General features: G+C 38.7%; 1 protein-coding gene, 1 long non-coding RNA gene and 1 pseudogene across 4 annotated transcripts in view; 1 reads left to right on the forward strand and 2 right to left on the reverse strand.

Annotated features, from left to right (window-relative positions):
- Positions 1-23,545, reverse strand: part of LOC103545034 (platelet binding protein GspB-like) — a 476,815-nt gene that overhangs the window by 216,606 nt on the left and 236,664 nt on the right. The window lies entirely within an intron of this gene.
- LOC139082756 (uncharacterized) overlaps positions 1-23,545 on the forward strand; it is a 178,916-nt gene that overhangs the window by 146,971 nt on the left and 8,400 nt on the right. The gene's annotated exons all lie outside the window — the stretch shown is intronic.
- On the reverse strand, positions 1,283-7,893 carry LOC139083014 (T-cell receptor gamma alternate reading frame protein-like; annotated as a pseudogene).

Below are 23,545 nucleotides of genomic sequence, written 5' to 3' on the forward strand. Positions count from 1 at the left end.
ATACTGGTACACAGCAAAGGTCTTCGCACATTTTTTTTTTTGTGCTCGTTCCCCACTGCTTCAAAAGGGCTTGTTAACCATAGAGAAAAGTACACTCTGATTCCATCCTATTTATAGGTCCTCTGGGGCTCCTGTTCTGTTGTGTTCATACTCAGGACTTTAAGTCCTGAGTCTAGAGAGTTACCGAACCATTGCCAAGACCAAGGCACATTCAGTCCTCTGCTCACACTGTCTGAATACGTGCAGCACCTGTGTCAAAGGGACTCTTTTGGGACATCATGCCTGAATCATGTGTGACCTGAGTGATTATGAAAAAAATGTGTTCTCTTACAACAGTGCATCTTCCTTGGGGCAATAATTCATCCTCGTGTCCCCATCCACACATCCCTTCCAGGCCTGGCACAGGCCAGTTCTGCAATAAATCTTTGCTGAGCTGCATTTACCAATGGCAAGAAATAAATTCATTACGTAGAATGGAGGCATGTGTGTACACATTAGCCTCATCCAACCTGTAAGTAGGAAATTTTACCGTATGGTGGTATATGAAATACAAAAGCAGAACATCTAAGACCATAATAGTACTGCAGTGGCCAAACTATTTATTTTTCTGTTGAGCTACCACCTGGCTCCCTCAAATGAACACCATTTGGTTATCTAATAGCATTGTTTTGAGGTTGTACTCTGAGTAAAGCAGGATGAAAGTGAGAGTGACTCTGCTTGTTGAGTAGAATGTCCTGGAAAGACATAGAGTCGTACTTCTTTCCCGATCAAGTAAGATCATCAAAAGTGGAATCTCTCTTTGAGTATGTCTTGTGTGCTACGGTGCTAGGTGCTTTCACGTATTTGGTATCATTTAATCCGTCAACAATCCTGAAAAATGTCTCTAAGAACTTAATATTTTGGTTGATGAAACTAAGGCTGAGAAAAGTTAAGGAAATTTTTCTTTTCTTTCTTTTTGTGTTCTGAAGCCTATAATATTTTAATTCATTGGGGAAATAGAGGGACATTTTTGCTACCAATAAATAGAACAACATTTAAGAAACATTTATATTTGTTTGCTTTTCATTGATACTTGACAGAAAAGGTGGGATATTCCCTTTGAAAAAAAAGTGTTCTAGGACGTGTATTTATATATACATACCTTCAATCACTGAAGGAAAAATAATCTCTTGGCCAACCCCTCCTTTATTGTGCTCGTGTTGGACGATGCATTTGTGTTTCTTATCCACTGACTTTTTAGTGACGGTCAGCCAGCTGAATTTCATGTATGTGTCATTAGTCTTCATGGTATTTCCCTGCTGGGATTCTAGAATTGCTTTGCCATTCTTTTCTTTCCAATATATGTTAATAACATCAGGGAAGAAATTCTCAAGAAGACAAAGATACGTTCCAGCCTTATGGAGGTTTATTTCAGCAAGCGAAGGAAGAAAAATGGTGGGCTTGGGGGAAATGTCTGCAGGAAGGCGTCTATCTGTGGGGGAAAATGGAATAGCAATTAAAAAGAATCATTAGAGATGCACAATGATTGTGTGGTTTGCAACAACCTAGCGCATAGCAATAGGAAGAAAAGCTGCCATTGAATTAGTGCTTACCAAGGCCTTTCTTCCACCATAGGCTGTGAGGTTTTTATTGGTTTTATTTTCAATGAGAAATGAGGTTCCAGAGGTTATGTGACTTATCCAGAGTCACAGCTGTTAAGTGGCAGAGCCTGGATTTCAACTTGGCCTTTGTTCTGTCTCGACATCCTAAGATGGGGTATTACTTTTAGCTGCTCCATTGCAAGGCAGCTAACATTCATGAACAAACGTATTTTTAAAAATCTCTTTGTTCTATCATAGCAGAGTTTGTTTTCAAGGTGGGTAGGCAGGTGGTAGGAATAGGGGAGGAGATCAGGTAACTTTGATGATGTCTCTACACATGAGAATGTCTGGTCCTTTCTAAAGTACGTCCCTTTTACCATCCCATGAATTTTGTAATTTATGCTCTTTTGGCCAAGTATCACTTTTTCATTTCTGCAAGTCTGTGAAATCTCACTCTTCATTTAACTCTTTCTGGAATGCACCTTACTTGGCTTATTTGTCATATAAATAAATATCAGGGAGAAGTTTTTCATTTTTTTAAAAACAATGCACAGTCGCTTGTTAATAGGAATCCATTTCCTCGTGTACTTGACAATCGAGTTGACTTGTTAGCTTCATATGTGGGTCCCATGCTCAGTTCTGAGGTAATAGTGTTCTCCTACTTGATGTCTAATTTTATATAACGTCTGAATTTCACCCCTGAACCACTCCAGATTTTAGAGTAGAACAGTATTAATAATGCACCTCCAAAGTATTTACAATGCCTTGAATTTAGAAGCAAAATAGCAATGTTTCCAAAACTCCTATTAAAATTTTTATTGATTATTTTCAGAAACGCTATTATAATAATCTTATCAGGTACTGCACTTAGAATTTTGCTTCACTTTAGAATATGCTCACCAAAAGCACATTTTATTGTGGCATTTGTTTAAGTTTAAGCCTGATTAATAATACACCACATTTTGACTCTCAGTGTCTCCTCCATAATTTGTCTCTAGCCTATAGGGCTGTGATATTCTTTTAGAGCTCCATTCTTTTCTCTGTTTTCACCTGCTGGTTGGTGTAATGTTAAGTGTCACAGTTCCAGAGTCTCTTGCAGACATAATGTCAAAATATATAAGAAAACATCATATAACAAAGGCATGTCACTTTTATGCTGGGATGTTAGTTGATTATATGTTTATTGTTAATCTAATGATGGCAATTATAAATATTAAAACCCTTCAATTTGATTTCCAATTGACTCACAAATGCTTTACTAATATTTATTGTCTTTGGGCTTGCTTGGAGTAAATAATTCAATGGACAATTTCTTAAGAAAAGTGGAATTAAATTTCTTATTTGAGAAAAAAGACGAAAAATTCTTGAGAAGTTCTGCCTATATAGCAAAGCTCCAGATTTTTATAGTAAATTAAGCAGCAAACTATGTTGAGCTTTTTACTCATACTGTAAATGCAATTAGGTTATAATGTGCTTATTTTAATTTTATACATCTTGCTTTTAGTGCTATTGATATTTTATTGATTATGACAATAAAAAACTATATTTCTCCAACCATTTACTTTGTTTTTAATTTCCAAAGCATGTTATATTAAACAAGATTAATTTTTCAATCATACATTAAATTTATATAATTTTCACCTTTAGTCAATATATTAAAGAAACTAGGGCCACCCTGGTGGCGTGGTGGTTAAGTTCACTGTGCTCTGCTTCAGTGGCCTGGGTTCGGTTCCCATGGAGGATCTACACCACTCTTAGTGGCCGTGAAGTGATGGCGATACATATACAAAATTGGTGAAGATTGGCAACACATGTTAGCTCAGGGCGAAACTTCCTTACCAAAAAAAAAAAAAGAAAAATCTAATTTTCATCTTAGGAACTTTTGTTTCTTTATAGGGATACTTCTGATTCATTATATTAGATAAATTGAAAATAAAATAATGAACTGGAAAATTTCTGTGTGATAACACACTATTCTTACCTCCTGCCCCTTTTCCTTAGCTAGATTCTTTAACTTTCATTGTTTTCAGAATAAAACTAATCTTGAATTCACATAGCTTTCTCAGTATAATGGTTAACGAAGCATTAGGTAGTACACTTATGTATGTATGGTTAGTGCCTGTATTTTAAATAATTATATTACGTGTTTGTTCTTTAAATATATTTAAAAAAATATATTAATAGTGTTTTCTATGGTCAAAATCATTTTCATGATACATAGAATGGAAACCAAGAAAAACGTAAATAAACCCGTCTAATTACTTCATATACATTCATCTGTATGATCAAGTAACACATTTGAGTGAAATTTCAGGACTTCTTTACATTTTATTAAGGTGCTGCAGTATGAATTCCAAATAAATTTACCAATTGTCAACAAAACATTTTATTGAAGGTATGGTATCTCAAACCTGCAGAGTGATTTTAAGTGTTCTCTAGTTTCTTCTTGTAATTTTTCTTTTATTAAATAAATAATTATAGATATTTCATATTTAAATATGCATTTCAAATTATGACAAGTTTCTACTATAGTTGATTTTTCATTTTGAACAATTTCTATATGAATTAAACTTTTCTTTCTGATAAACAAGAGTATGAAGCCATAACTTACTAGCTGCAAATTTTTGGGCCGATAAATGTTGGCATTAGAGATGATATCAATTAAAATAACGGATTAAGATGTAAAGCACATGGAATATCAATAACAAAATAATCAAACACATTTTCATCTCATTTTCTTGCCAAGTGAGGGAAAAGTCTGCTAAAGAGAAACAAACACCCCGAAACTCATTTATATGTGCAAGTGGACAGTGAGATGAGTTTCCATTGGAGCAGTTGAAGTACAGCTAATCCTCTGGAGAGTTGCTGCTCTGTCAGTGTCATTGGCTGCAAACAACTCTTCACACTGGGTACAATTCTCCCTTCACATTTGAGTCGGGGGAACGTGTATTTGGCACCTGTTATGTGTTGACAATTTGCCGAGCACTTTATTCATGCTATTTCATTCCATTCTCATACCAGCCCTGCTGGATACACACTGTCTTCCCATTTTATGGATTAGGAAACTGAGGCCAGAGAATAAGCACCAATTTGCATAAGCAGGACCTAAAGTGGTGGATCCAGGTTAGCCTGACACCAAAGCCCAGGCTCTTTGACAATACCCTCTCACCGTTGGAAAGGAAATGTGTCAACTCACAAACTTATCTGTAATCGTAAACTTTGTCCGAGGGCCAAACACTTTCATGACTCATACATTATACTTGAGTCCTTTAATAAGTCCATATTTACACGAAACCAGACCCTATTCTAATATTTGCACAATGTTGACTATGCTGTTCTGTGCCAAATGATTTGCTTTAAAATCACTTCTAAGGTTTCTACAATTGATCTCCATCACATTCTTGCTTTTCCTAATCATTCTTTATTATTCCAATTTAATTGCTTCTTGCCTTTCCTCTATTACCGGGAAAAGTTCCATTCTTCTGATGCCTACCAATGATGACAAGTTTTGTTCCATCACCAAGGAGTTTTGTATAGTAATTCCACAGTGATCAATCCATATCAAAAATTTTAGACTAGTTTAGTTTCTCTGAGGTCTTCAAATTCTAGGAAACTATGGTGGCCTGCAATCAAAAGACCAAAGTTCTATCCTGGGGAGCCTTGCTGGGAACAAGTTCTGTGACTGAAAAAATCAAGTACATTAAAGTCTTTTGTGCTTTATTTGTTTGCACATTGTGATGTTAGTGTAAATCAACTCAACACCTCTTCCAGAGCTGAAGTGAGACCAAAACGAAACAAGATTTAGAACACGATTTGATTAAAAATGCTGTGGAAATAGAGATTACAATAATGATTATTATTATCATTATTATTAACAATTTGTTTATAATGATTGTGTGTTCCAACACTATATTTTAATCTCATGTGACCAAACCTTGCCCTTACTAACAGGAATTCAGTATTTTGGGGTTGCAATTTGATTGCGGCAATTAAGTGTGAAGAATTGTCCCTTCATTTGGATTCCACTTTGCTCTAATATGCCTGGAATTCTCAAAGCCGTAAACACAGGAAACATGCTTTTTACACATCCAATTAGGAGGTAATCATTTGTCTTGTCTTATCTGCTCCATTCCCAGTGTAAGAAAGTCAAAGGATCATTGGGTAAATCCTAATAATATGTAGTCAGTGTATGGAACTGCTTCACTTGTGTTGTCCAAACAAATGGCTCTTTTCTTTTGCATTTCAAGTTTTCACCAGAAATTTAAGCCTCAAAGTGACATCTTTTCAGCTAATTAAGAAAGTTCAGCTTGAAACTCCTGGCAGTGGGCCTTCAAGACAGAAGGATTAAAAAGATGACAGGAGGCCTGTCCTCAGATCCTCCTATTGTCACATTAGACACTAAATGCTACCTGCCTGACCATGTCTGCTGAGGGTCACCCTCTGTGGATGACATTCAATGTGACGATGCCCAAAGCGTTGATGCAGTAGTGGTATAAAATGGGTTTGCGAAAGACTATTTCTTCCACTTTATAAAATGTATGTTGAAGGCAATGTCCACCCTATTACTTCACTTTCCTCCTAAAGGACTCATGCATTAAAGTCCTTTTCTAATTTTATGGTGGGAAAACATATCCTACTTGAAAATTTAATGTGTTTTTTTCATCAGTTAACGATAACTATGAATTCTACTTTATGTTCTTCTCCTACCTTTGAACATAAAATTTTACCCTATGCTCCTTGCTAGATATTCACAGCTCTTTTTTCTTCTGCTTTCCTTCATGGTTTGGATCTTCTATTTTTATTTCATGGTCTGACTGCACAGACATACCTTGGAGATATGGCAGGTTCAGTTCCAGACCACTGCAATAAACTGAATACCTCAATAAAGCAAGTCACACAATTTTTGGTTTCCCAGCATATATTTAAGTTATATTTACACTATACTGTAGTCTATTACGTGTGCAATAGCATTATGTGTAAAAAGCAATGTACATGGCTTAATTAAAAAATACTTTATTGGTTAAGAATGCTAACCACTGAGGCTTCAGCAAGTCAAAATCTTTGCTGGTGGAGGGTCTTGCCTAGATGTTGATGGCTGCTGACTGATCAGGGTGGTGGTTGCTAAAGGTTGGGGTGGCTGTGGCAATTTCATAAAATAAGACAGGAATGAAGTTTGATGCATCCATTGACTCTTCCTTTTACAATCAATTTCTCTGTAGCGTGTGTTGCTGTTTGATAGCATTTTACCCACAGTAGAGCTTCTTTCAAAATTAGAGTCAATCCTTTCAAACCCTGAGACTGCTTTATCAACTAAGTTTGCATGACACTCTACATCTTTCATTATCACTTCAACAATCTTCACAACATCATCACCAGAAAGAGATTCCATTTCAAGAAAGCACTTTCTTTGCTCATCCGTAAAAAGCAACTCCTTGTCCGTTAAAGTTTTGTCATCAGATAGCAGCGGTTCAGTCACATCTTCAGGCTTCACTTCTATTTTTAGTTGCTATTTCCACCACATCTGTGGTTACTTCCTTTACTGAAGTCTTGAGCCTCTCAAAGTCATCCGTGAGGTTTAGAATCAACCTCTTCCAAACTCCTATTAGTGTTTATATTTTGATCAATTTCAACGAATCACAAATATGCTTAACCTCATCTAGAATGGTGAATCCTTTCTGGAAGGTTTTAAATTTACTTTTCCCAGATCCATCAGAGGAATAACTACCTATGGAAGCTATAGCCTTATTTCTTAAATCATAAGACTTGAAAATCAAAATTACTCCATGATTCATGGGCTGCAGAATGGATGTTACATTAGCAGGCATGAAAACAATGTGAATCTCATTGCACGTCTCCATCAGAGTTCTTGGATGACCAGGTGCATTGTCAATGAGAAATAATGGTTTGAAAGACATCCTCTTTTCTGAACAGTAGTTCTCTTGAGTGGGCTTAAAATATTTAGTAAACCATGTTGTAAACAGATGTGTTGTCACCCAGGTTTTGTTGTGTCATTTATAGAGCACAGGCAGAGTCGTTTTATCATAATTCTTAAGTGTTCTAGGATTTTCAGAATTGTAAGTGAGCAGTGGCTTCAACATAAAGGCATCAGTTGCATAAACTCCTAACAAGAGAGTCAGTCTGTCCTCTGAAGCTTTGAAGCCAGGAATTCCTTCTCCTCTCTAACTATGAAATTACTAGATGGCATCTTCTTCCAACATAAGGCTGTTTCATCTACATTGAAGTTCTGTTGTTTACTGTAGCCATCTTCATGAATTATCTTAGCTTGATCTTCTGGAAGCGACAGCTTCTGCATCAGCACTTACTTCGTCACCTTGCACTTTTATGTTACGGAGATGGCTTCTTTCCTTAAACCTCATGAATGGAGCTCAGCTAGCTTCAATCTTTTCCTCTGCAGCTTCCTCACTTCTCTCATCTTTCACAGAATGGAAGAGAGCTGGGCCTTGCTCTGGAGTAGATGTTTGCCTAAGTGAACATTGTGGCTGGTTTGAACTTTTATCCAGACTGCCAAAACTTTCTCCACATCAGCAAAAAGGCTGTTTTGCTTTCTTATCATTCATGTGTTCACTGGAGTAGCACTTTTCATTTCTTTCAAGAACTTTTCCTTTGCAGTCACAACATGGCTAACTGGCACAAGAGGCCTAGCTTTTGGCTTATCTCGGTTTTCAACATGTCTTCCCCACTAAGCTTACTCATTTATAGGTTTAACTTAAAGTGAGAGACATGCAGCTCTTCTTTTCACTTGAACACTTAGAGGCCATTATAGGGTTATTAGTTGGCCTAATTTCAATATTTTTATGTCCCAGGGAATACAGAGGCCCAAGGAGAGGGAGAGAGATGGGGAACAGTCAGTGGGGCAGTCAGAACACACACAATGTTCATGCATTAACTTCGCTATCTCATGTGGGCACAGTTCATGGTACTCCAAAACAATTACAATAGTAATGTCATAGATTGCTGATCACAAATCACCACAACAGATGCAATAGTAATGAAAAAGTTTGAAATATTGGAAGACTTTCCAAAATATGACACAGAGAAATGAAGCGAGCAAATGATTTGGGAAAAATGGTGCTGATAGACTTGCTCAATACAGGGTTGCCACAAACCTTCTATTTTTAAAAAATGCAATATCTGCAAATTGTATTAAAGCAGAACGCAACAAAATGAGGTATGCCTGTGCTTGTGTATTTGATTTTAGGTCTTCCCAAATGGATTCTGGGAATAGGCACTTGAAATAAATGACAAATATTTTGTGCATTATAGCTTATTTCTTTTTCTGCCCCAGCGGTTGATAGTTTAGTTAAAGGTCTAACTTGAATATGACATGAAAAGTGGGAGAATATATTTGCAAATCCTGGCTCTGTGATATAGAAACAAAACAGGCAGAATTCAGATAGACTCAAAGTGCCAGAACATAAAGAGAGGCTTTCTTTCTCAAAATTATCCCTCAGAGAACGGGAGTCATCTTATGTTTCAGTCCTTGTGCCACCTCTCCTATTAAAAGATGCTCTTCTTATATTCTGCTATGATCAAAAACTACTACTTGGACAAGATCACCACTTGAAATGAACTCAATTAATGCCAATTTTGGAACTAACACTTGCAAAAGAAAGTAAAGAAATTTAACGTGGATTTGGTAAATACTACTCGGGACTACAGCTCTACAGTTTGTGTTTACATTGCATGTTTATAGAATCACAGAAGACATGAAAAAAATCATTTCCTTTTAGTTTGTAAATGGATAGTTGTCTCTTTAGATAAAATATCCAGTGACATCGTGTACGGGGATCCCAAAACAGACACTCAGCTCCTGAGTTGATCTAGAAAGTTTCCCTAAGGTAGATGTTGCTGATGCATGTGAAGAGTCTGAACAAAATTTTTAACAAAATTAGTGCAAAAAAAGTAATATTGCTCAAATGATATTTGTATTAATATAACTTTTAGCTTTTTAGCTATAATCCAACTAAGAAATATTATAAGTGGATATTTGACTTTTACCTATATCACTATAAATTTATACATTCAACTTGAAAGAGCACCTCTTTTTTGGACTTCCAGGTATTTATACTGGTAAACGAAGGATCACCTTCTTCAGGCTAATAATATTTGAGATAATTCTTATTAGATTCTATTTTTTACAGAAGCAGGTAACAATTAGTCTTAGAAATTGAAAGTTTTTTTCCAAATGCTGACCATTGTTCTAATGTAACCTGTAGACTAGAAGATAATTAATACATTTATCTGTATAAGTTAGAACACTTATCCACTAGACTAGAAGTTTTTGGAGTATTGGGAAGTTTTCTATCTTTATCTTCTTCCCCCATTTCTCCCCGCTATCCAGCACAGAAACTGTCTTCATTGAGTATTTGCTGACAGAATGAATGAGCAAATGAGGATGTAAAACCGTGAAGACTCTTTTCATGGACTTTGGAGCTGAAATGTTTTATTAAACTTATATATTCCCTTAAACTGATCCATCTCTATGCAAGTCAATTGATTTGTCATAAATTTTGACTGCTCTCAGCCTACATCTAAGAACCTAGAGTAATAATAAGTGAGATTTATCAATGTTCTATAGTCATTTACTCTAAGAATTCATGTTTTGCATTGCTGGGAGGAATGAGATGAAAACCAGTACATAGATTTTGCAGGTTATTGTGAGAAAGGAGCACTATGTTTTGTCTCAAAATATAGACAAGAGGTAATTAGTAAAAGTATCTTCCGCTTAAAAGGCAGTATACAACAAAAGCATCTTGAATCCATAACTTATACCAAATGTTTACAGATGTGGTCCAAAATATATCTTAATTTCTAGTCTGAGTCTATCATTTCTGTGTGTGTATTCTAAAAGTAATGTTTCAATCTGCTAACAATTATGGAAGTAAACAAACCATTTATGAAGTAGTTTTGTTTTCACATATAGTGATTAGTAGCTGCGAACTCGCTGTTCATATGCTAAGGCCAAGCATGTGGCAGTCAGATAAGTGTGATCCTAAATTGTTTTTCCAAAAAAGCATCTATCATTTTTTCATTACTAGGGCAAAAATAGAAAAAAGTTACTTACCAGAGGAAGTTACTATGAGCTTAGTCCCTTTTCCAAATTTCTTGATCCAGCTTGAGCTATCACACTGGTTACAACTTCTACAAAAACTCAGCCTCCTCCTAAGCTTCATGATGTAACTAGCAGTTTAAAAACCGTGTACCAGCAATTGGATCTTCTGGGTTCCTTTGGAAGTCCTTGAATATAAGTTTTGTGGTATCACATATTTTATAACTTTTCCTCAGATAAATTGACGCAAATGTCTGTTTTCCAACAAAACAGTAATCATTGAAAAGCAATGATGGAAAATGGAAATAATAAAAGCAGCAAAAGAAGAGATCAGGCCTAACTAGTCAACCAATTACTTTTCTAAATTACTAGGAAAAGCACTCAGAGAATTAAGGCTTTTTTTTTTTTTTTTTTTTTTAATATCCAGATGTTCAATTGTGTTGTAACTGCTCAGAGATTGCATCAAAGGAACGTCCCTTTTGTTCTCAGCAATTCAGGCATGTATTTCTGAATGGAAGAAACTCTCCAGTAACTGAAATGGAAAAATGCCAATATAATTATATTTGAGAAATGTGCACCGATTTCTTCATTTTTAATAAAGCCACTTTTACCATTTGGCAATATGATTCTTTACCCTGCAATTCCAAATGAGAAAATAATTTACTTTTCCTGGAGTAAAAGAAGAAATTTATAGAATTCTATCTCCTATGAAATCATAGATTCTTTATTTGAACTAAAATTTGAAATAACATCAAGCATCTTTTCTGATCACAGGATGTGAAACGAGAAATAAACTATAAGAAGAAAGCTGGAAAAGCCACAATTATGCTACTGAATAACTATTGGTCAGTTAAGAAATTGAAGGAGATATAAAACAAATACCTAAATACAAATTAAAATGAAACACAACATACCAAAATCTATGGGATGCAGGAAAAGTCATACTGAAAAGAAAGGTTATAGCAATACTGTCCCAACTCTGAAAAGAAGAAAAACCTCAAATAAACACTCCAACATTACACCTAAAGGAACTAGAAAACAAAGAGCAAATGAAGCCAGAAATCAGTATAAGGAGGGAAATCATAGAAATCAGAGTGGAAATACATGAAAGAGTCACTAAAAGGAAAATAGAAAAGATTAATGAAACCATTACCAGAACATTGGGTTCTTACTATCCCCCAGGATAGAAATCAAGAGAGACAACAAACGGGAGTAGAAAAGTAAAGTTTATTAGCTTGTCCATAGGAGAGGCAAAAGGGGGTCAGTGCAGAAAACAAAGGGGCAGGTAACCAGCTCATTAGGGAGCGAGATTCTGGGGCTTTTATTAGGCAAAGACATGCAGAGGTGGGGTTGTGCTTGTGCCTGCACTGTTGTTCAAAATGCCACCACATGCAACACATGTATCATTAGCATGCTAGCTCTCCACCCTTGGCTGTGATTTTTACTATGCTAATAGGGCTAGGGTCACCTTCGGTGGACTCTTGGGTGTTAGGGTGCATGTGTAAGCCCAAGAATGTCCCGAGGCTGCGAATGCGGGTTTTGGTGGCCTCTATCTCATTCTCCTAGCTTGCCAATTGGTTAGGGGCCTTACCTTATTAGGCCAGGGGCCTTGCAGATAGCCCTGTCTTGTTAAGCTGACTAGATAGCTCCCTGAGTCTGTGTCAGCCTGTGCACTAATGACTCTTTTTCTATCTGTTACCTGCAGTGGATGGGTGGAGGTGACGTCTAGGAGAGTCCAGGATAATGAGGGATGACCCCAGGGTAACCAAAGGGACCCAGAGGTAGTGAAAGTTGCCAGGCCTTGACAGAGTAGGGAGTCCACGTGCTTTTTGCATGGGGTACAGGGCAGCTCGTGTAGCTGTGCTGGTTCCAAGAAGTGCAGTAGCACATGCCTGCATTGCACTTCCCACCCTCCAAGACAGACAGAATACATGTGCCATCCTTGACCTCCATCATGGTGACTTTATCTTCTTTCAGGACTGAATCCCACTGCACATCTGTCTGAACATGGCCAGTCGGAGGAGTCTCTCAGGGTTCCTGCTGTCCAGTGACTGTGGAGTCACAGGTGCATGCCCTAAGCAGCTGGAGGAAGTTTAAAGGTGCTTAACACTCCCTCAAGGATGTTCTTCAGAGCTATGTGGGGAAGAGATGCCAGCATCAACTGCCCTGAATCAAATTGATCCTCACAGCAAGGGCAGCACCTGCCCAGATGATCTGAAGGTGACCAGAAAATGCCCTTTTTCCTCATCGTAATACTGAAATCTCTGCTTAGGAGGAGCCTAGCCTTATCAGTGTAACATGTGATGTATTGAGAACATGTTTTCAGACTGTGCCCGTGCCAGCTAATACCCACCTCTACATGTGATGACAAAACTTCCCTTTGAAATATTCATTCCCCACCCAAAATAAAAGGACGTCCTTCCCTTTGTTTGGGGAGTCCCATAACTCTGGAAATGCTTCTGCATAGTCTCCTGTTTGCTACAAATATACTTTACTTTGTGTGTCAGCTACGTCTGGTGGAGAGTCTGACTTTAGGTCACAAGGGAGTGAACTCATCTTGATTCGGTAGCAGTGGTACCAAGTGGATGGAGCTGATCATGGTGTGGGCATGCATGGTAGGATGGCCAAGCTGAGCCAAGGTGATAGTGCACACCACCCCTGAGGCCCGGTCCCCCAGCCTAACTGCTGCCTCTTCACCTGCGAGGGAGACAGTGGTGAAGCAGGGGTGGCAAGAACCTCAGAACCCTCCTGTGCACGCTACACTGGAAAATGGGGTTGGACTTACCAGGAACAGGAGGGCACATGGGAGGGCAAGGAGACCAGCATGGCCCTGCATCCTGCCCTGGTGGAAAGAATCCCAGAGTGATCTTGTAAGAGGAGTCACACTTTGGTGCGTGGTGGAGGCAAGGTTAGGGCCTCAGCTGCTTCTTTCCTGGGGGCACAAGGAGGTGACTAGTGAGAAATGAGGGAGGAGTGGGTCTAGAGAGAAGAGACAAAAGTCTGGCCACAAGGTTTAGGGAGGGATGATGAATGGTGAGATTTCTGAGAATCCTAGAGAATAATTGGTGGGATAATAACAGCAGTAATAGCATTCTTTGATTGGACATGGACTACACTGTAGCACTGCTCTAATTACTTTATATTCATCATTTTATTAAATCCTGAGAATAGCCCTTTGGGATAAATATTATTATCCTCAGTTTAGAAATGGGGGTGGGGCTGATACTTTAAATCATGTTCCCAAGTCTGCACATCGTGATAGATGACATGAGTGCAGTGTGTTAAAATGAAGCCAGGGCAGCCATTTCAGAGGAATTGCCTTGCTCATCTTGTTTTCTTTGTCTTCCAAACTGGGTCAAATTGCCAGCATTCCAAGCAGTCAGTAAGGACAAGAATATCCTGTTTGTAAGAACTGATGAAATTGGATTTTGCTGATGATTGAATTGCTAACCAATCAATGAAGTATGAGTCTAGCCTTTTGCCTGATGACTGAATCTCAAGCCAGTTTATGAATTACAATCCTAGCCTACCTCATCTGGCACCGATGAACTCTTCTTTAATACAACTAACTTCATCTTCCTCCCTTTTTCCCTTAAAAACCCTGAGGTCCTCTCTTATAATCAGGACACCACTATGGTTTCTACGTATATCTGTGTTCCCAAAATTGCAATTCTTTGATCACAAATAAATGCTTTGCCCTTAAACTACTTTCTGTTTCTATAGATTGCCAAGATCTGTGGAGAATGAGGTAGGGATATAGAGCCTGGTCTGGCTGGAGACAAATCTAATGCTTCACTTCCCACTTGATAGACCAATGAGTGTGCTGCTTGCTTGGGAGGGAGGGACAAGCACAGAACAGCAATCCCTGCCAGAAACACATGCCCACTGTCTGAGCTGGAATGAACATATTTAGCTAGTGTTCTCATCAGAAGGAGATTTTAAATGCCCTAAAATATCACGATAGATTTGTAGTAGCTACCAGAGTTCTTATTGTCCCCCAGGATAGAAATCAAGAGAGACAACAAACAAGAGCAGAAAAGTAAAATCTTATTAGCTTGCGCACAGGAGAGGCTCAAGGGAGCTGGGGAGGAAAGAAAAGGGGCAGGTGATCAGCTCGTTAGGGAACAGGGTTGTGGGGTTTTTCTTAGGCCATGACTGGGGAGGAGGGCCTTGTCATGGCATGTAGAGGTGGGGGTTGTGCTTACACCTGCACTGTCATGTAGCATGCCCTCAGATGGAATGCATGTATCGTTAGCATGCTAGCTCTCCACCCCTGGGTGTGAGTTTTACTCTGTTAATGGGGCTAGGGCCACCTTCAGTGGGCTCTTGGGCACTAGAGTGCATGCTTGAGCCCAGGAAAGTCCAGAGGCTGTGAAATGTGTATCTTGTGGCCTCTATCTGATTTTCCTAGTTTTCCTATTCGTTAGGGGCCCTATCTTGCTAGGAAAGGTACCTTGCAGATGGCATGTCTCATTAGGTTGCTTGCATTCTCATAGTCTTGGGCAAATTATGTCACCTCCTTTTCCTCATCTGTAAAAAAAGGGAACTCATATGGTTGCCTGGAGAGTAACCAGGATGATGTGAGCAAAGCATGTAGCCAGTCGCAGATGCATAGAAATTCTAAGGACATGGTGGGATTATTGTTTATCTTGAAACTGCCAGGTTGCAGTGGATGATCTCTGGGGTCCACATAAAGTAGAAATTATAGGGAATATAATAGTTTTGGAGACTCAGCCATGTGTATATGTGAGTGCATAGCCAAAGGAAGAAGCCTAGATTGAACCAGGGGGCAGGGAGGGTCAGGGGCTGGACCAGGCCCTCCTGTTCCAGAACCGTATCCTCAGAAATGGCAAGATGACATTGTGAAAGATCAGCTGAAGAATGCTTGTGAAATGAAGCTTTGAGAAATAGAGGTAGCCTAGACTTCCAACTGAAAGGGAAGTTCCTTTTCGGTTATGCTAATTCTACACAGTGCTTCCTGGGTATAGTTATGCTAATTAGTTATGCTAATTATACCTTGATGGCCAAGAAAAAGAAACAGTTGGAAAGGGGATTTGGCCTGGGGAGTGGAGATGTGGGTCCTTCAGCACCTAGTATCAGACCCATTTCCTGAGCTCCTCTTCTATAGTAAAAGCTGAAAGGCAGACCTGCTCAGCTGTAGCCGAGATTGAAGGCTCAATTGTCCCCAGATGTAGGCTTTGGGGTCTTGCTGAGTTGGTGAGGTGGTGGTCAAATATAAAGCAATAGAATACTTTGCTAAAAGAATATTCAGGGCTATCATTTATACCTTCTGCTGATGTCTAGCACATTTGTTGTAAAATGTTAATTGGAAAAGGAAAGTGACAATTGTGGTGACATCTACATAGCAAAAGGACAGGTGGAAAGAGTCTCAATACAGTCAGTAAACAATTGGGTAAACTCTTTTCTTTCATTTTTCTCCGTATTATAGATTTTCACCAACAAGAAGACAGTATTGGGGGACAAAATCCACAATCATTTACTGGTTTATGAAAAAATGTTATTTCATGTTGTCGACATTCAAAACTATGCTTCTCTCAATGAGTATCACCATTTTTATTCAAATACTGCTCAAATTTAAAGCATAACAACTGTTCAATACTGACTCAACATAAGGTTGACATAAGGGAAGTCATATTGTAGAAAAGAAAGCATGTTGTAACTTTGGAATGACCTCTGATTAACTAACCCAGACATGCTCTGTAGATTTTATGGCCCCTCCCAGTGGCTGTGAGTTGATAATTTTGTTCCTTGAGTTCCTTCTGAATGTGATGATCCCCAGGCAGACAGTCTGTGCTGATGGCCATCATCAATGACAACTGAACCATCTGGGTATAGAGCATTGTTCCATCTCTGATGCATATTATTAAAAAAAAAAAGATTACAGGAACTAAGACCAGGTGTCTGCCCCCACCCGGAGACCAGCCTCCTACATAACTGGCCTATAGACTTTGTTCTGTAAGATGATTCTTTCGGACATTAGTTGGCTATCTTCCCCCTTGCTAGCAAGCTGCAATAAAAAACCCTTTCTCTCCTATCACCTTGCCTCTTGACTATTGGCATGTATTGCTGTGGGCAGGTAATCCCCCTTGGGTGGTAACATATTTGGCACCCCAGATGGGACCTTACGTCCTGCTCATGGCCAGTTCACCTTGGATGGGCAACCTGTTGGGTAAGTCCTTAGAGGCTGCAGAGGTTCTCTTTGTCCCCAGGAACTGCCTTTCCTGCTTTCCTGCACCCAAGCTTGCTGCTTCCTATTGCTCACTGTGGTAGGAAGAGTAATGGCAACATATATTAAGTCCATGGGCTCAATCTGGAATAGGGTAAGTCATCTCGGGGATGACTATAAAATTCTTTTCCCTCTGTCTCGGGTCCATCTGTTTACGGCAAGGCCCTCTGGGGTCCAATGGGACTATTTGGGCACACATTCAGAGTGGGAACAGTTGTAGGACTTGTTACCCTGAATCTGAGAACTAGTTCAGTGGTGTCTGGATTTTCTGAATCTGTGTCTGTGTTAGTAAATAGCTTAAAATTGGTTGTTTGGGGACTGAGTTTCTGGGGAATCATAACAACCTCTCTTTAGAAAAATTACCTTGTTTGTTGTGGCCGCCTTGGGAAAAACTTCCTAAAATGGGGATAGCTGTAAATAGCTGGCAAGATAAGCTGGGATAAATTAAAATTATAGGGGCCACTTTGGGCTCTATTTGAGTTTTGGAACCAAGAAACCAAGAAATATTTAAAGAGTCGAAGTCTCCACCCCTGGGAGGACTCCTCTGGCTTCTGGTTTCAGAGAGTCCACGTTCCACCCCTGGCAGCTCTCCTCTGGTTTCCAGGCCTGATCAGTCCAGTGACCCCAAGTGAGGTGCCCTGTCTTGGCAGTCCTGGGTTCTCTTAATCTGTTTGGGTACCTGGAGTGATTCAAGGTTGGCACTAGGGCAATCCTTTGATTGACAATCTGGGACCCTGTTTTCTCTCCTGTCAAGAACCTGCTGACTATTTTAGGCACCTACTGAGTCAGTAACAGAGACAGGAGAACTGTAATTTATTCTTTAAACTGTCCTGCCAGGGTTGTGTGTCCCAGCATGGGAACAATTGCTTGTGTGACCCTTATCCTGATAACCCTTGGGAAGGGGCCATGAAGGCAAGGCTTTATCATCTCTTTCCCTTCTTTGTCTGTCTCATTCATGACCTCCTCTGTTGTCAGTATATCAAAGTTAAGTTCAGGCTGTATCTGAGCAGAACATGGACCTTCTGTAAAACCAAAAACTTGAAAAACTTTCTGCCATTGACTTAATTGTCAACCCCAGCATTTGGAGCCCCAGGCCTTTTACCTCCCTAGTTTGCCTTGTGCTGGCGCAGAAGGCTGAGTAGGAATTAACTAAATCTTATAACTATACTGAGAATTGCAGTTGGGCTTTGCACCCTTCTCCAGGCCCACTGTCAATCAGACATGGGCTTTACCATTGTGGGGAATGCCCCAAGCATCCTGGGAGACTCACCCCTTGGGTGCATTTTAATTTATTAGAAACATTTTCAGTTGGATGGGTTATGCCCCAGAAACTCCATCTTGGAGAAAACTTGAGTGGTTTCTCTGTGTCTTTGTGATGTAGCTGGACAAGTAGATCAATCTGAAATTGTCAATTAAGTTACAACCCAATTTCTGAGAAATCAAGAGCAATTGTCCTTAAAAAAATCCTTGCAAGACTAGAAATGCAGCTCTAGAGGCTGTCCAAGGTCCATCCATTTCCCTAATCTCAAGCAACTTGCAAACCCTCCAGGGAATATCTAGCCCATCACTAAGTCCTAGGAATGAAGAAAAAGAAAAAAGAAAATCAGGCATAAGTGTGTCCTCACCAAAAATCTAGCTTCTTGAGTGTCTTTTCCACAAATATTAGTAAAAATGGCTTAAAACAAAATTTGCATTCATAACTGGGAACTTTGTATTATTGTACCTGAGTCATGGTAGTAATTTTAAAATAGTATCTGTGGAGACTCTGTGTATCTGTGTCTATAGGTATGTTATATAAGTGTGATATTTTACCTCCAGATGGTATGGCCAAAATTAAGAGCTCTATTTAATTGGCTTGAAGTAAGTGTTTACATAATTTATTTCTAAATGTAATAGAACATAACCCAAATGTCTTTCAAGTTAACATGATATGAAATAATCTTTGGTGAATGAAAGCTTGTTTAGGTTTGTTGGTTTGATTGAAATAAGCATGTTCCGAGATTTGTCAGTATTTGGATACAATGCAGATATGCAGCCTTCATTTACTAGTCAAATAATCTCATGTTATCTGTTACACATTTGTCAGCAAAAATCATAGCTTTAAAAGATAGCTAATTTTGTCTAATGTCTCATGAAGTTTTCATGGGTAATATAAATATAACTATAGTTGTTGGAAACAAATGATTAAGATAGATGAAATGGTTAAGAGTTTTTGGATACAATAATAATGTTTTATGGCCTGTATACTTGAAAAAACAGCGTCCAAATGCTTTTTGGTAACTTAACATTTTAGGGTTTTACTAAATTAAGTTAAATGATAAAATTGTGATGAGTATTTAGGTCATGTCCACATAAGATAAAATATTAGAAGTTGATTATTAAGCATAGATTTGTCTCCCTTTGGTTTCTTACCTCACAGCAACTAAAAACATGCTTAGGGTTTGTTGATAGATATGTTTTGTACATGATGATGAACTTTCTATGAGAGAAAATATATTTCTAGAAAGTTTGTATATAAGAAAACTAAAATGTATGTTTTCAGAAAGGAGGTGCAAGGAATAGAGATATTTGCTTTGTTAATAAAGATAAATTTGTCCAAAAGCACTTGGGGGAAAGAAAGAAAAGAAGGCATGGGACAAATTCTGAATGTAAAAAAAAGAAAACTATAGAAGGTTTGGGGGGAGGAACCCTGAGAAAAGAGTTTTGCTTGGTCACAATCTTAGTTGGCTAAGATTGAAATAAATTTAATTAAGTGAATAAGTTTTAACATCAAAAGGAAGCTGGTGCAAATTTAGAATTTCATCTTCTTTCTCTTAAAAGAATCATTTTCTTGAACTTTTGGTCTGCTTTTGATAAAGAGGTTATAAATGGTTTTTCTTTTTTTTTTTGAGTAAGTCTACCTAAAAGAAAGAAAAATTATATTCTGTTAAAATAATTTCCTATGTTCAAAAAGACTGAGGTGTCTCTATTAAGTTTCTATTAACTATTTGGCTTTCTAGGTTTGCCTTCAAGATCTTTGGTTGTCATCATAGTTAAATGGATAGCTAAGCATTGTTTCATGGGGACCTATGATAAACTTTTGGATCATAAAACTGAGCTGGGTAAGAGATTACAGATGAAAAATATTACAGAACTTTCCATGATGACTTCATGAAACTGCTAACAGAAGATTAAGGTCAAGAATCAGTTACATAGAAGTGAATGAACTGATGAGGACAGTTCTAATTTTTATGACTTTTACTTGAAATATTGCTGACTTTTAATGTTTTTTTTTCAGATTTAAGTAAATCTTTTTCTCATTTCTTTCAAGCTAGCTATGATTTACAGCAATTTGGTAAACCATACCTTTGTAAGCAGAAATGAAACAGTTATTTTCTCCATACCTGATCCCTCTAGAACTTGGAAACTCTTAGTGAGTGAGTGAGTATTATTTTCATGGCAATAGAATTATTTGCATAAGTTCCATAAGAATCTGTTCTCCTTATAACAGGACACATTTGGAAACACTGGTTATATTACCATGGCTTTGTCTGGAATGTCATATTTGAGAGAAAAATGCATAGGCTCAGGTATGACTAAGCTTTAATAGACAAAGATTGGACTCCATGGAATAAAGCCACTTGGAAATATTGGCCTGGTATCTTGTTTACAGCTTTCCCAGCAAACTTAACAGGTAAGTAAATAAGATCATTTCTCTGGCAGGTTCAAGGAGCCTCTAAATATTTGGGAAAATCTTGAAAAGAGAGAAATTCACCCAATTCTGATGGTATTGCAGGTTAAGCCTGATGACAAATCCTTGGCTTTGTTTCCTTGGCTTCAAGACGCCTTTAAACTTCAATTTGAGTTTCTTTATAAAAACTTCCAGCAAGGTAGATTTAAAAGAGCCTATATGATGAATGGCTATTCTTGCTGGACTCATGTAAAAAATTGGGCCAAATTTATTGAAACTGGACTTATTTTGCAAACCAGATAGTCTTAATTTGTCTATGTTTTGTAAAAAAAAAAAAAAAAATAGAGTGATGGTAGAGAGAAAATTATGTTCCAGTAGAAACTAGAGTAAATATTCATGGATGTTAGATTCTAGCTCTGTTAATTGTCTTTGATGTTTTTATTTTATATCTGTTAACTGGACTAGATCCTGAATAGTTCTAGTCTCCTGAAATTTCTGGCTACAAATCTCAAAACAAACGTTTTCAATTTTTTCTAACATTTTCGTTTGGAATCATTGAAGACTGAACTTGCCTTTTTGCCTGAAGGCTTGTAAACTGAAGCTGGAGAACTTGATATCAACTTAAGAGAAATTCATATCTGTTCCTATGTAATCCACTCAGAAAGATATCTACATACCTGATGACATCATCACAGACATTTCAAACTACAAAAGATGCTTTGACTCTGACATCTAGAAATCATCTTGGCTGGCTGCCCCCAGGGCTCAGGAACTGGTTTATAATTGGCTCCCACCATTACCCTTGTTTTTGTCTTATTAAATACCTGATTACTTGCTTATAGAACATAGGCCTAACTTTGGGAGCCTACCTGCATCACCATCTTACTAAGACACTGGTTCAATGAGATGGAACATCCTGTGCCCCTCATCAACAGGATAGCCCTCAAGATTGAGGGATGAAGAAAAAGGGGGGAGGAATTGATACCAGCTCAAAACAAGGTTGATATAAGGGGAGTCATGTTGTAGAAAAGAAACCACATTGCAAGTTTTGAATGACCTCTGATTAACTAAACCTGACATACTCTGTAGATTTTATGACCCCTCCCAGCTGCTGAAAGTTGATAACTCTGTTCTTTTTAGTTCCTGAGGAATGTGATGACCCCTGGGCAGATAGTCTACATTGATGGCAATCATCTGTGACAACTAAAAAGCCTGGGTATAGGGTGTGGCTCTCATCTCTGATGCATACCCAGTAAAGCAAAAGATTATCAGAACTAAGACCAGATGTCTGCCATCACCCAGAGATCAGATGGATGACCCCACACAGAGACCAGATAGCTCTCTCACATGGAAACCAGACCCTTACATAACTGGCCTGTAGTCTTTGTTCTGTAAGATGGTTCTTTTAGACATTAGTCAGCCATCTTCCCCCTTGCTAGCAAGCTGTAATAAAAAACCCTTTATCTCCCACCACCTTGTCTCTTTATTGTTGTCATGTCTTGTGCAGGGCAGATGACCATCTTTGGGTGGTAACATGTTCACAATAACCAGCCATAGTTAATGAAGACTGTCCCAACTCCTAGACAAATACCTTTTCCAGTATGTCAAATTACAGAAATAATATAATTTAGTAATGAGACTGAGGCCTTTATGCAAGGGAAGACAATACATGGACTGGGGAGCACAGTGACTCACAAGAAGTGGAGCCCTCTTCCCTGGGATTTTGGGCAAGTGGAGTTATATGGAGCCTTAAGAGCAGGGATGCAGAAAGATGGCAGGATTAACTAGGAGGCCAGTGATTTCCCAATAAGGATACAGGGCAATTGGGGAATAAGAAAAGAGTATTTGGCTTAAGTTGATTTGCTTGGGTTGCATATCTGACCTTATTTAGAACAGGGAAATCGTTACAGATTCTTGGCAGTTGGGGACTGGCTGGCTGGATAGATTGCATTTCTGGTCCAGCACAGCATTTACAGGGACAGGAAAATTATCTAAGTTTCAGTTTGCTGATGTGGCACATGGGGCAGGAGCAGCTCCATCTTGGGCCTAGAAGGTAATTTCAACAAGTGACATTGGTTTTCCTTTCCTCTACTTCTTCTCCTGCTGTGGTGTGTCCTCTCTAAAGGGCGCTGAAAGATTATTCTCCGCTAAAAGAGACGCATGTTTAAAAAACAATAGAGGAAAACTCTTGTTCAGGACTCAGTCAAAGAGCAGCCACGGGCTTCCCTCTCAGCCCTCATGTGGAGTCTGGAGGGTTCTCGTCAGAACCCCCCGGTCTCCGGGAAAAGAGGAGCAGGTGTGGCTTGAGGGAGCAGGACTTCCTCTCATCCGGGTCTTCCTGCTGCTGCCAGGACTGACCCAGCTCTGAGGGAGCTGAGCTCAGCCAGCCTGGGAGCAGGGGGTGGGGAGAGCAGATCAGACTCAGGCAGAGGAGGGAGCAGAGATCCAGGTGCTGAAGTTTGGACTTTTAATTTAAACCTCTGAGACCCTGGCAACGTTGTCTGACCCAGGAGAGCGCTCTGCTGGCCATCACAGAATCTGAGAACTAATCTAATCTGACTTCTCCATTTCTGTCATATGGAATCAATTAGATGTACACATGAGGACAATTATCAGTGAAATGGACAAGCCTGGAAAACCAAAAAGAAGGAGGCCATATTTTGATGAGAGGACTGTGGACATAATTTTCTTTCTTTCATCTCTTACTTACATCTTTTTAACACTGTGTGTTGTGTAAATATTTATTTATTTATTTTTAAATTTGTCTTTTATTACAATGAGTAAGCCCATTGCTAAAACCGAGTCATAGGTTTGCTAAGGAATCACAGATGCATAGATGCTTAAAGACGAAAGGAGAATCCTTACTACCAGAGGCCTCATTGTTTCTTATTTTTAAAGATGGGAAACAGCTCCCAAAATGAAGATGACTCCTTCAGTGTTACAGGACCGTGAGCAGCTGAGGCAGGATCAGAACGCCC

The sequence above is a fragment of the Equus przewalskii genome, chromosome 4, assembly GCF_037783145.1.
Source record: "Equus przewalskii isolate Varuska chromosome 4, EquPr2, whole genome shotgun sequence".
NCBI lineage: Eukaryota > Metazoa > Chordata > Mammalia > Perissodactyla > Equidae > Equus > Equus przewalskii.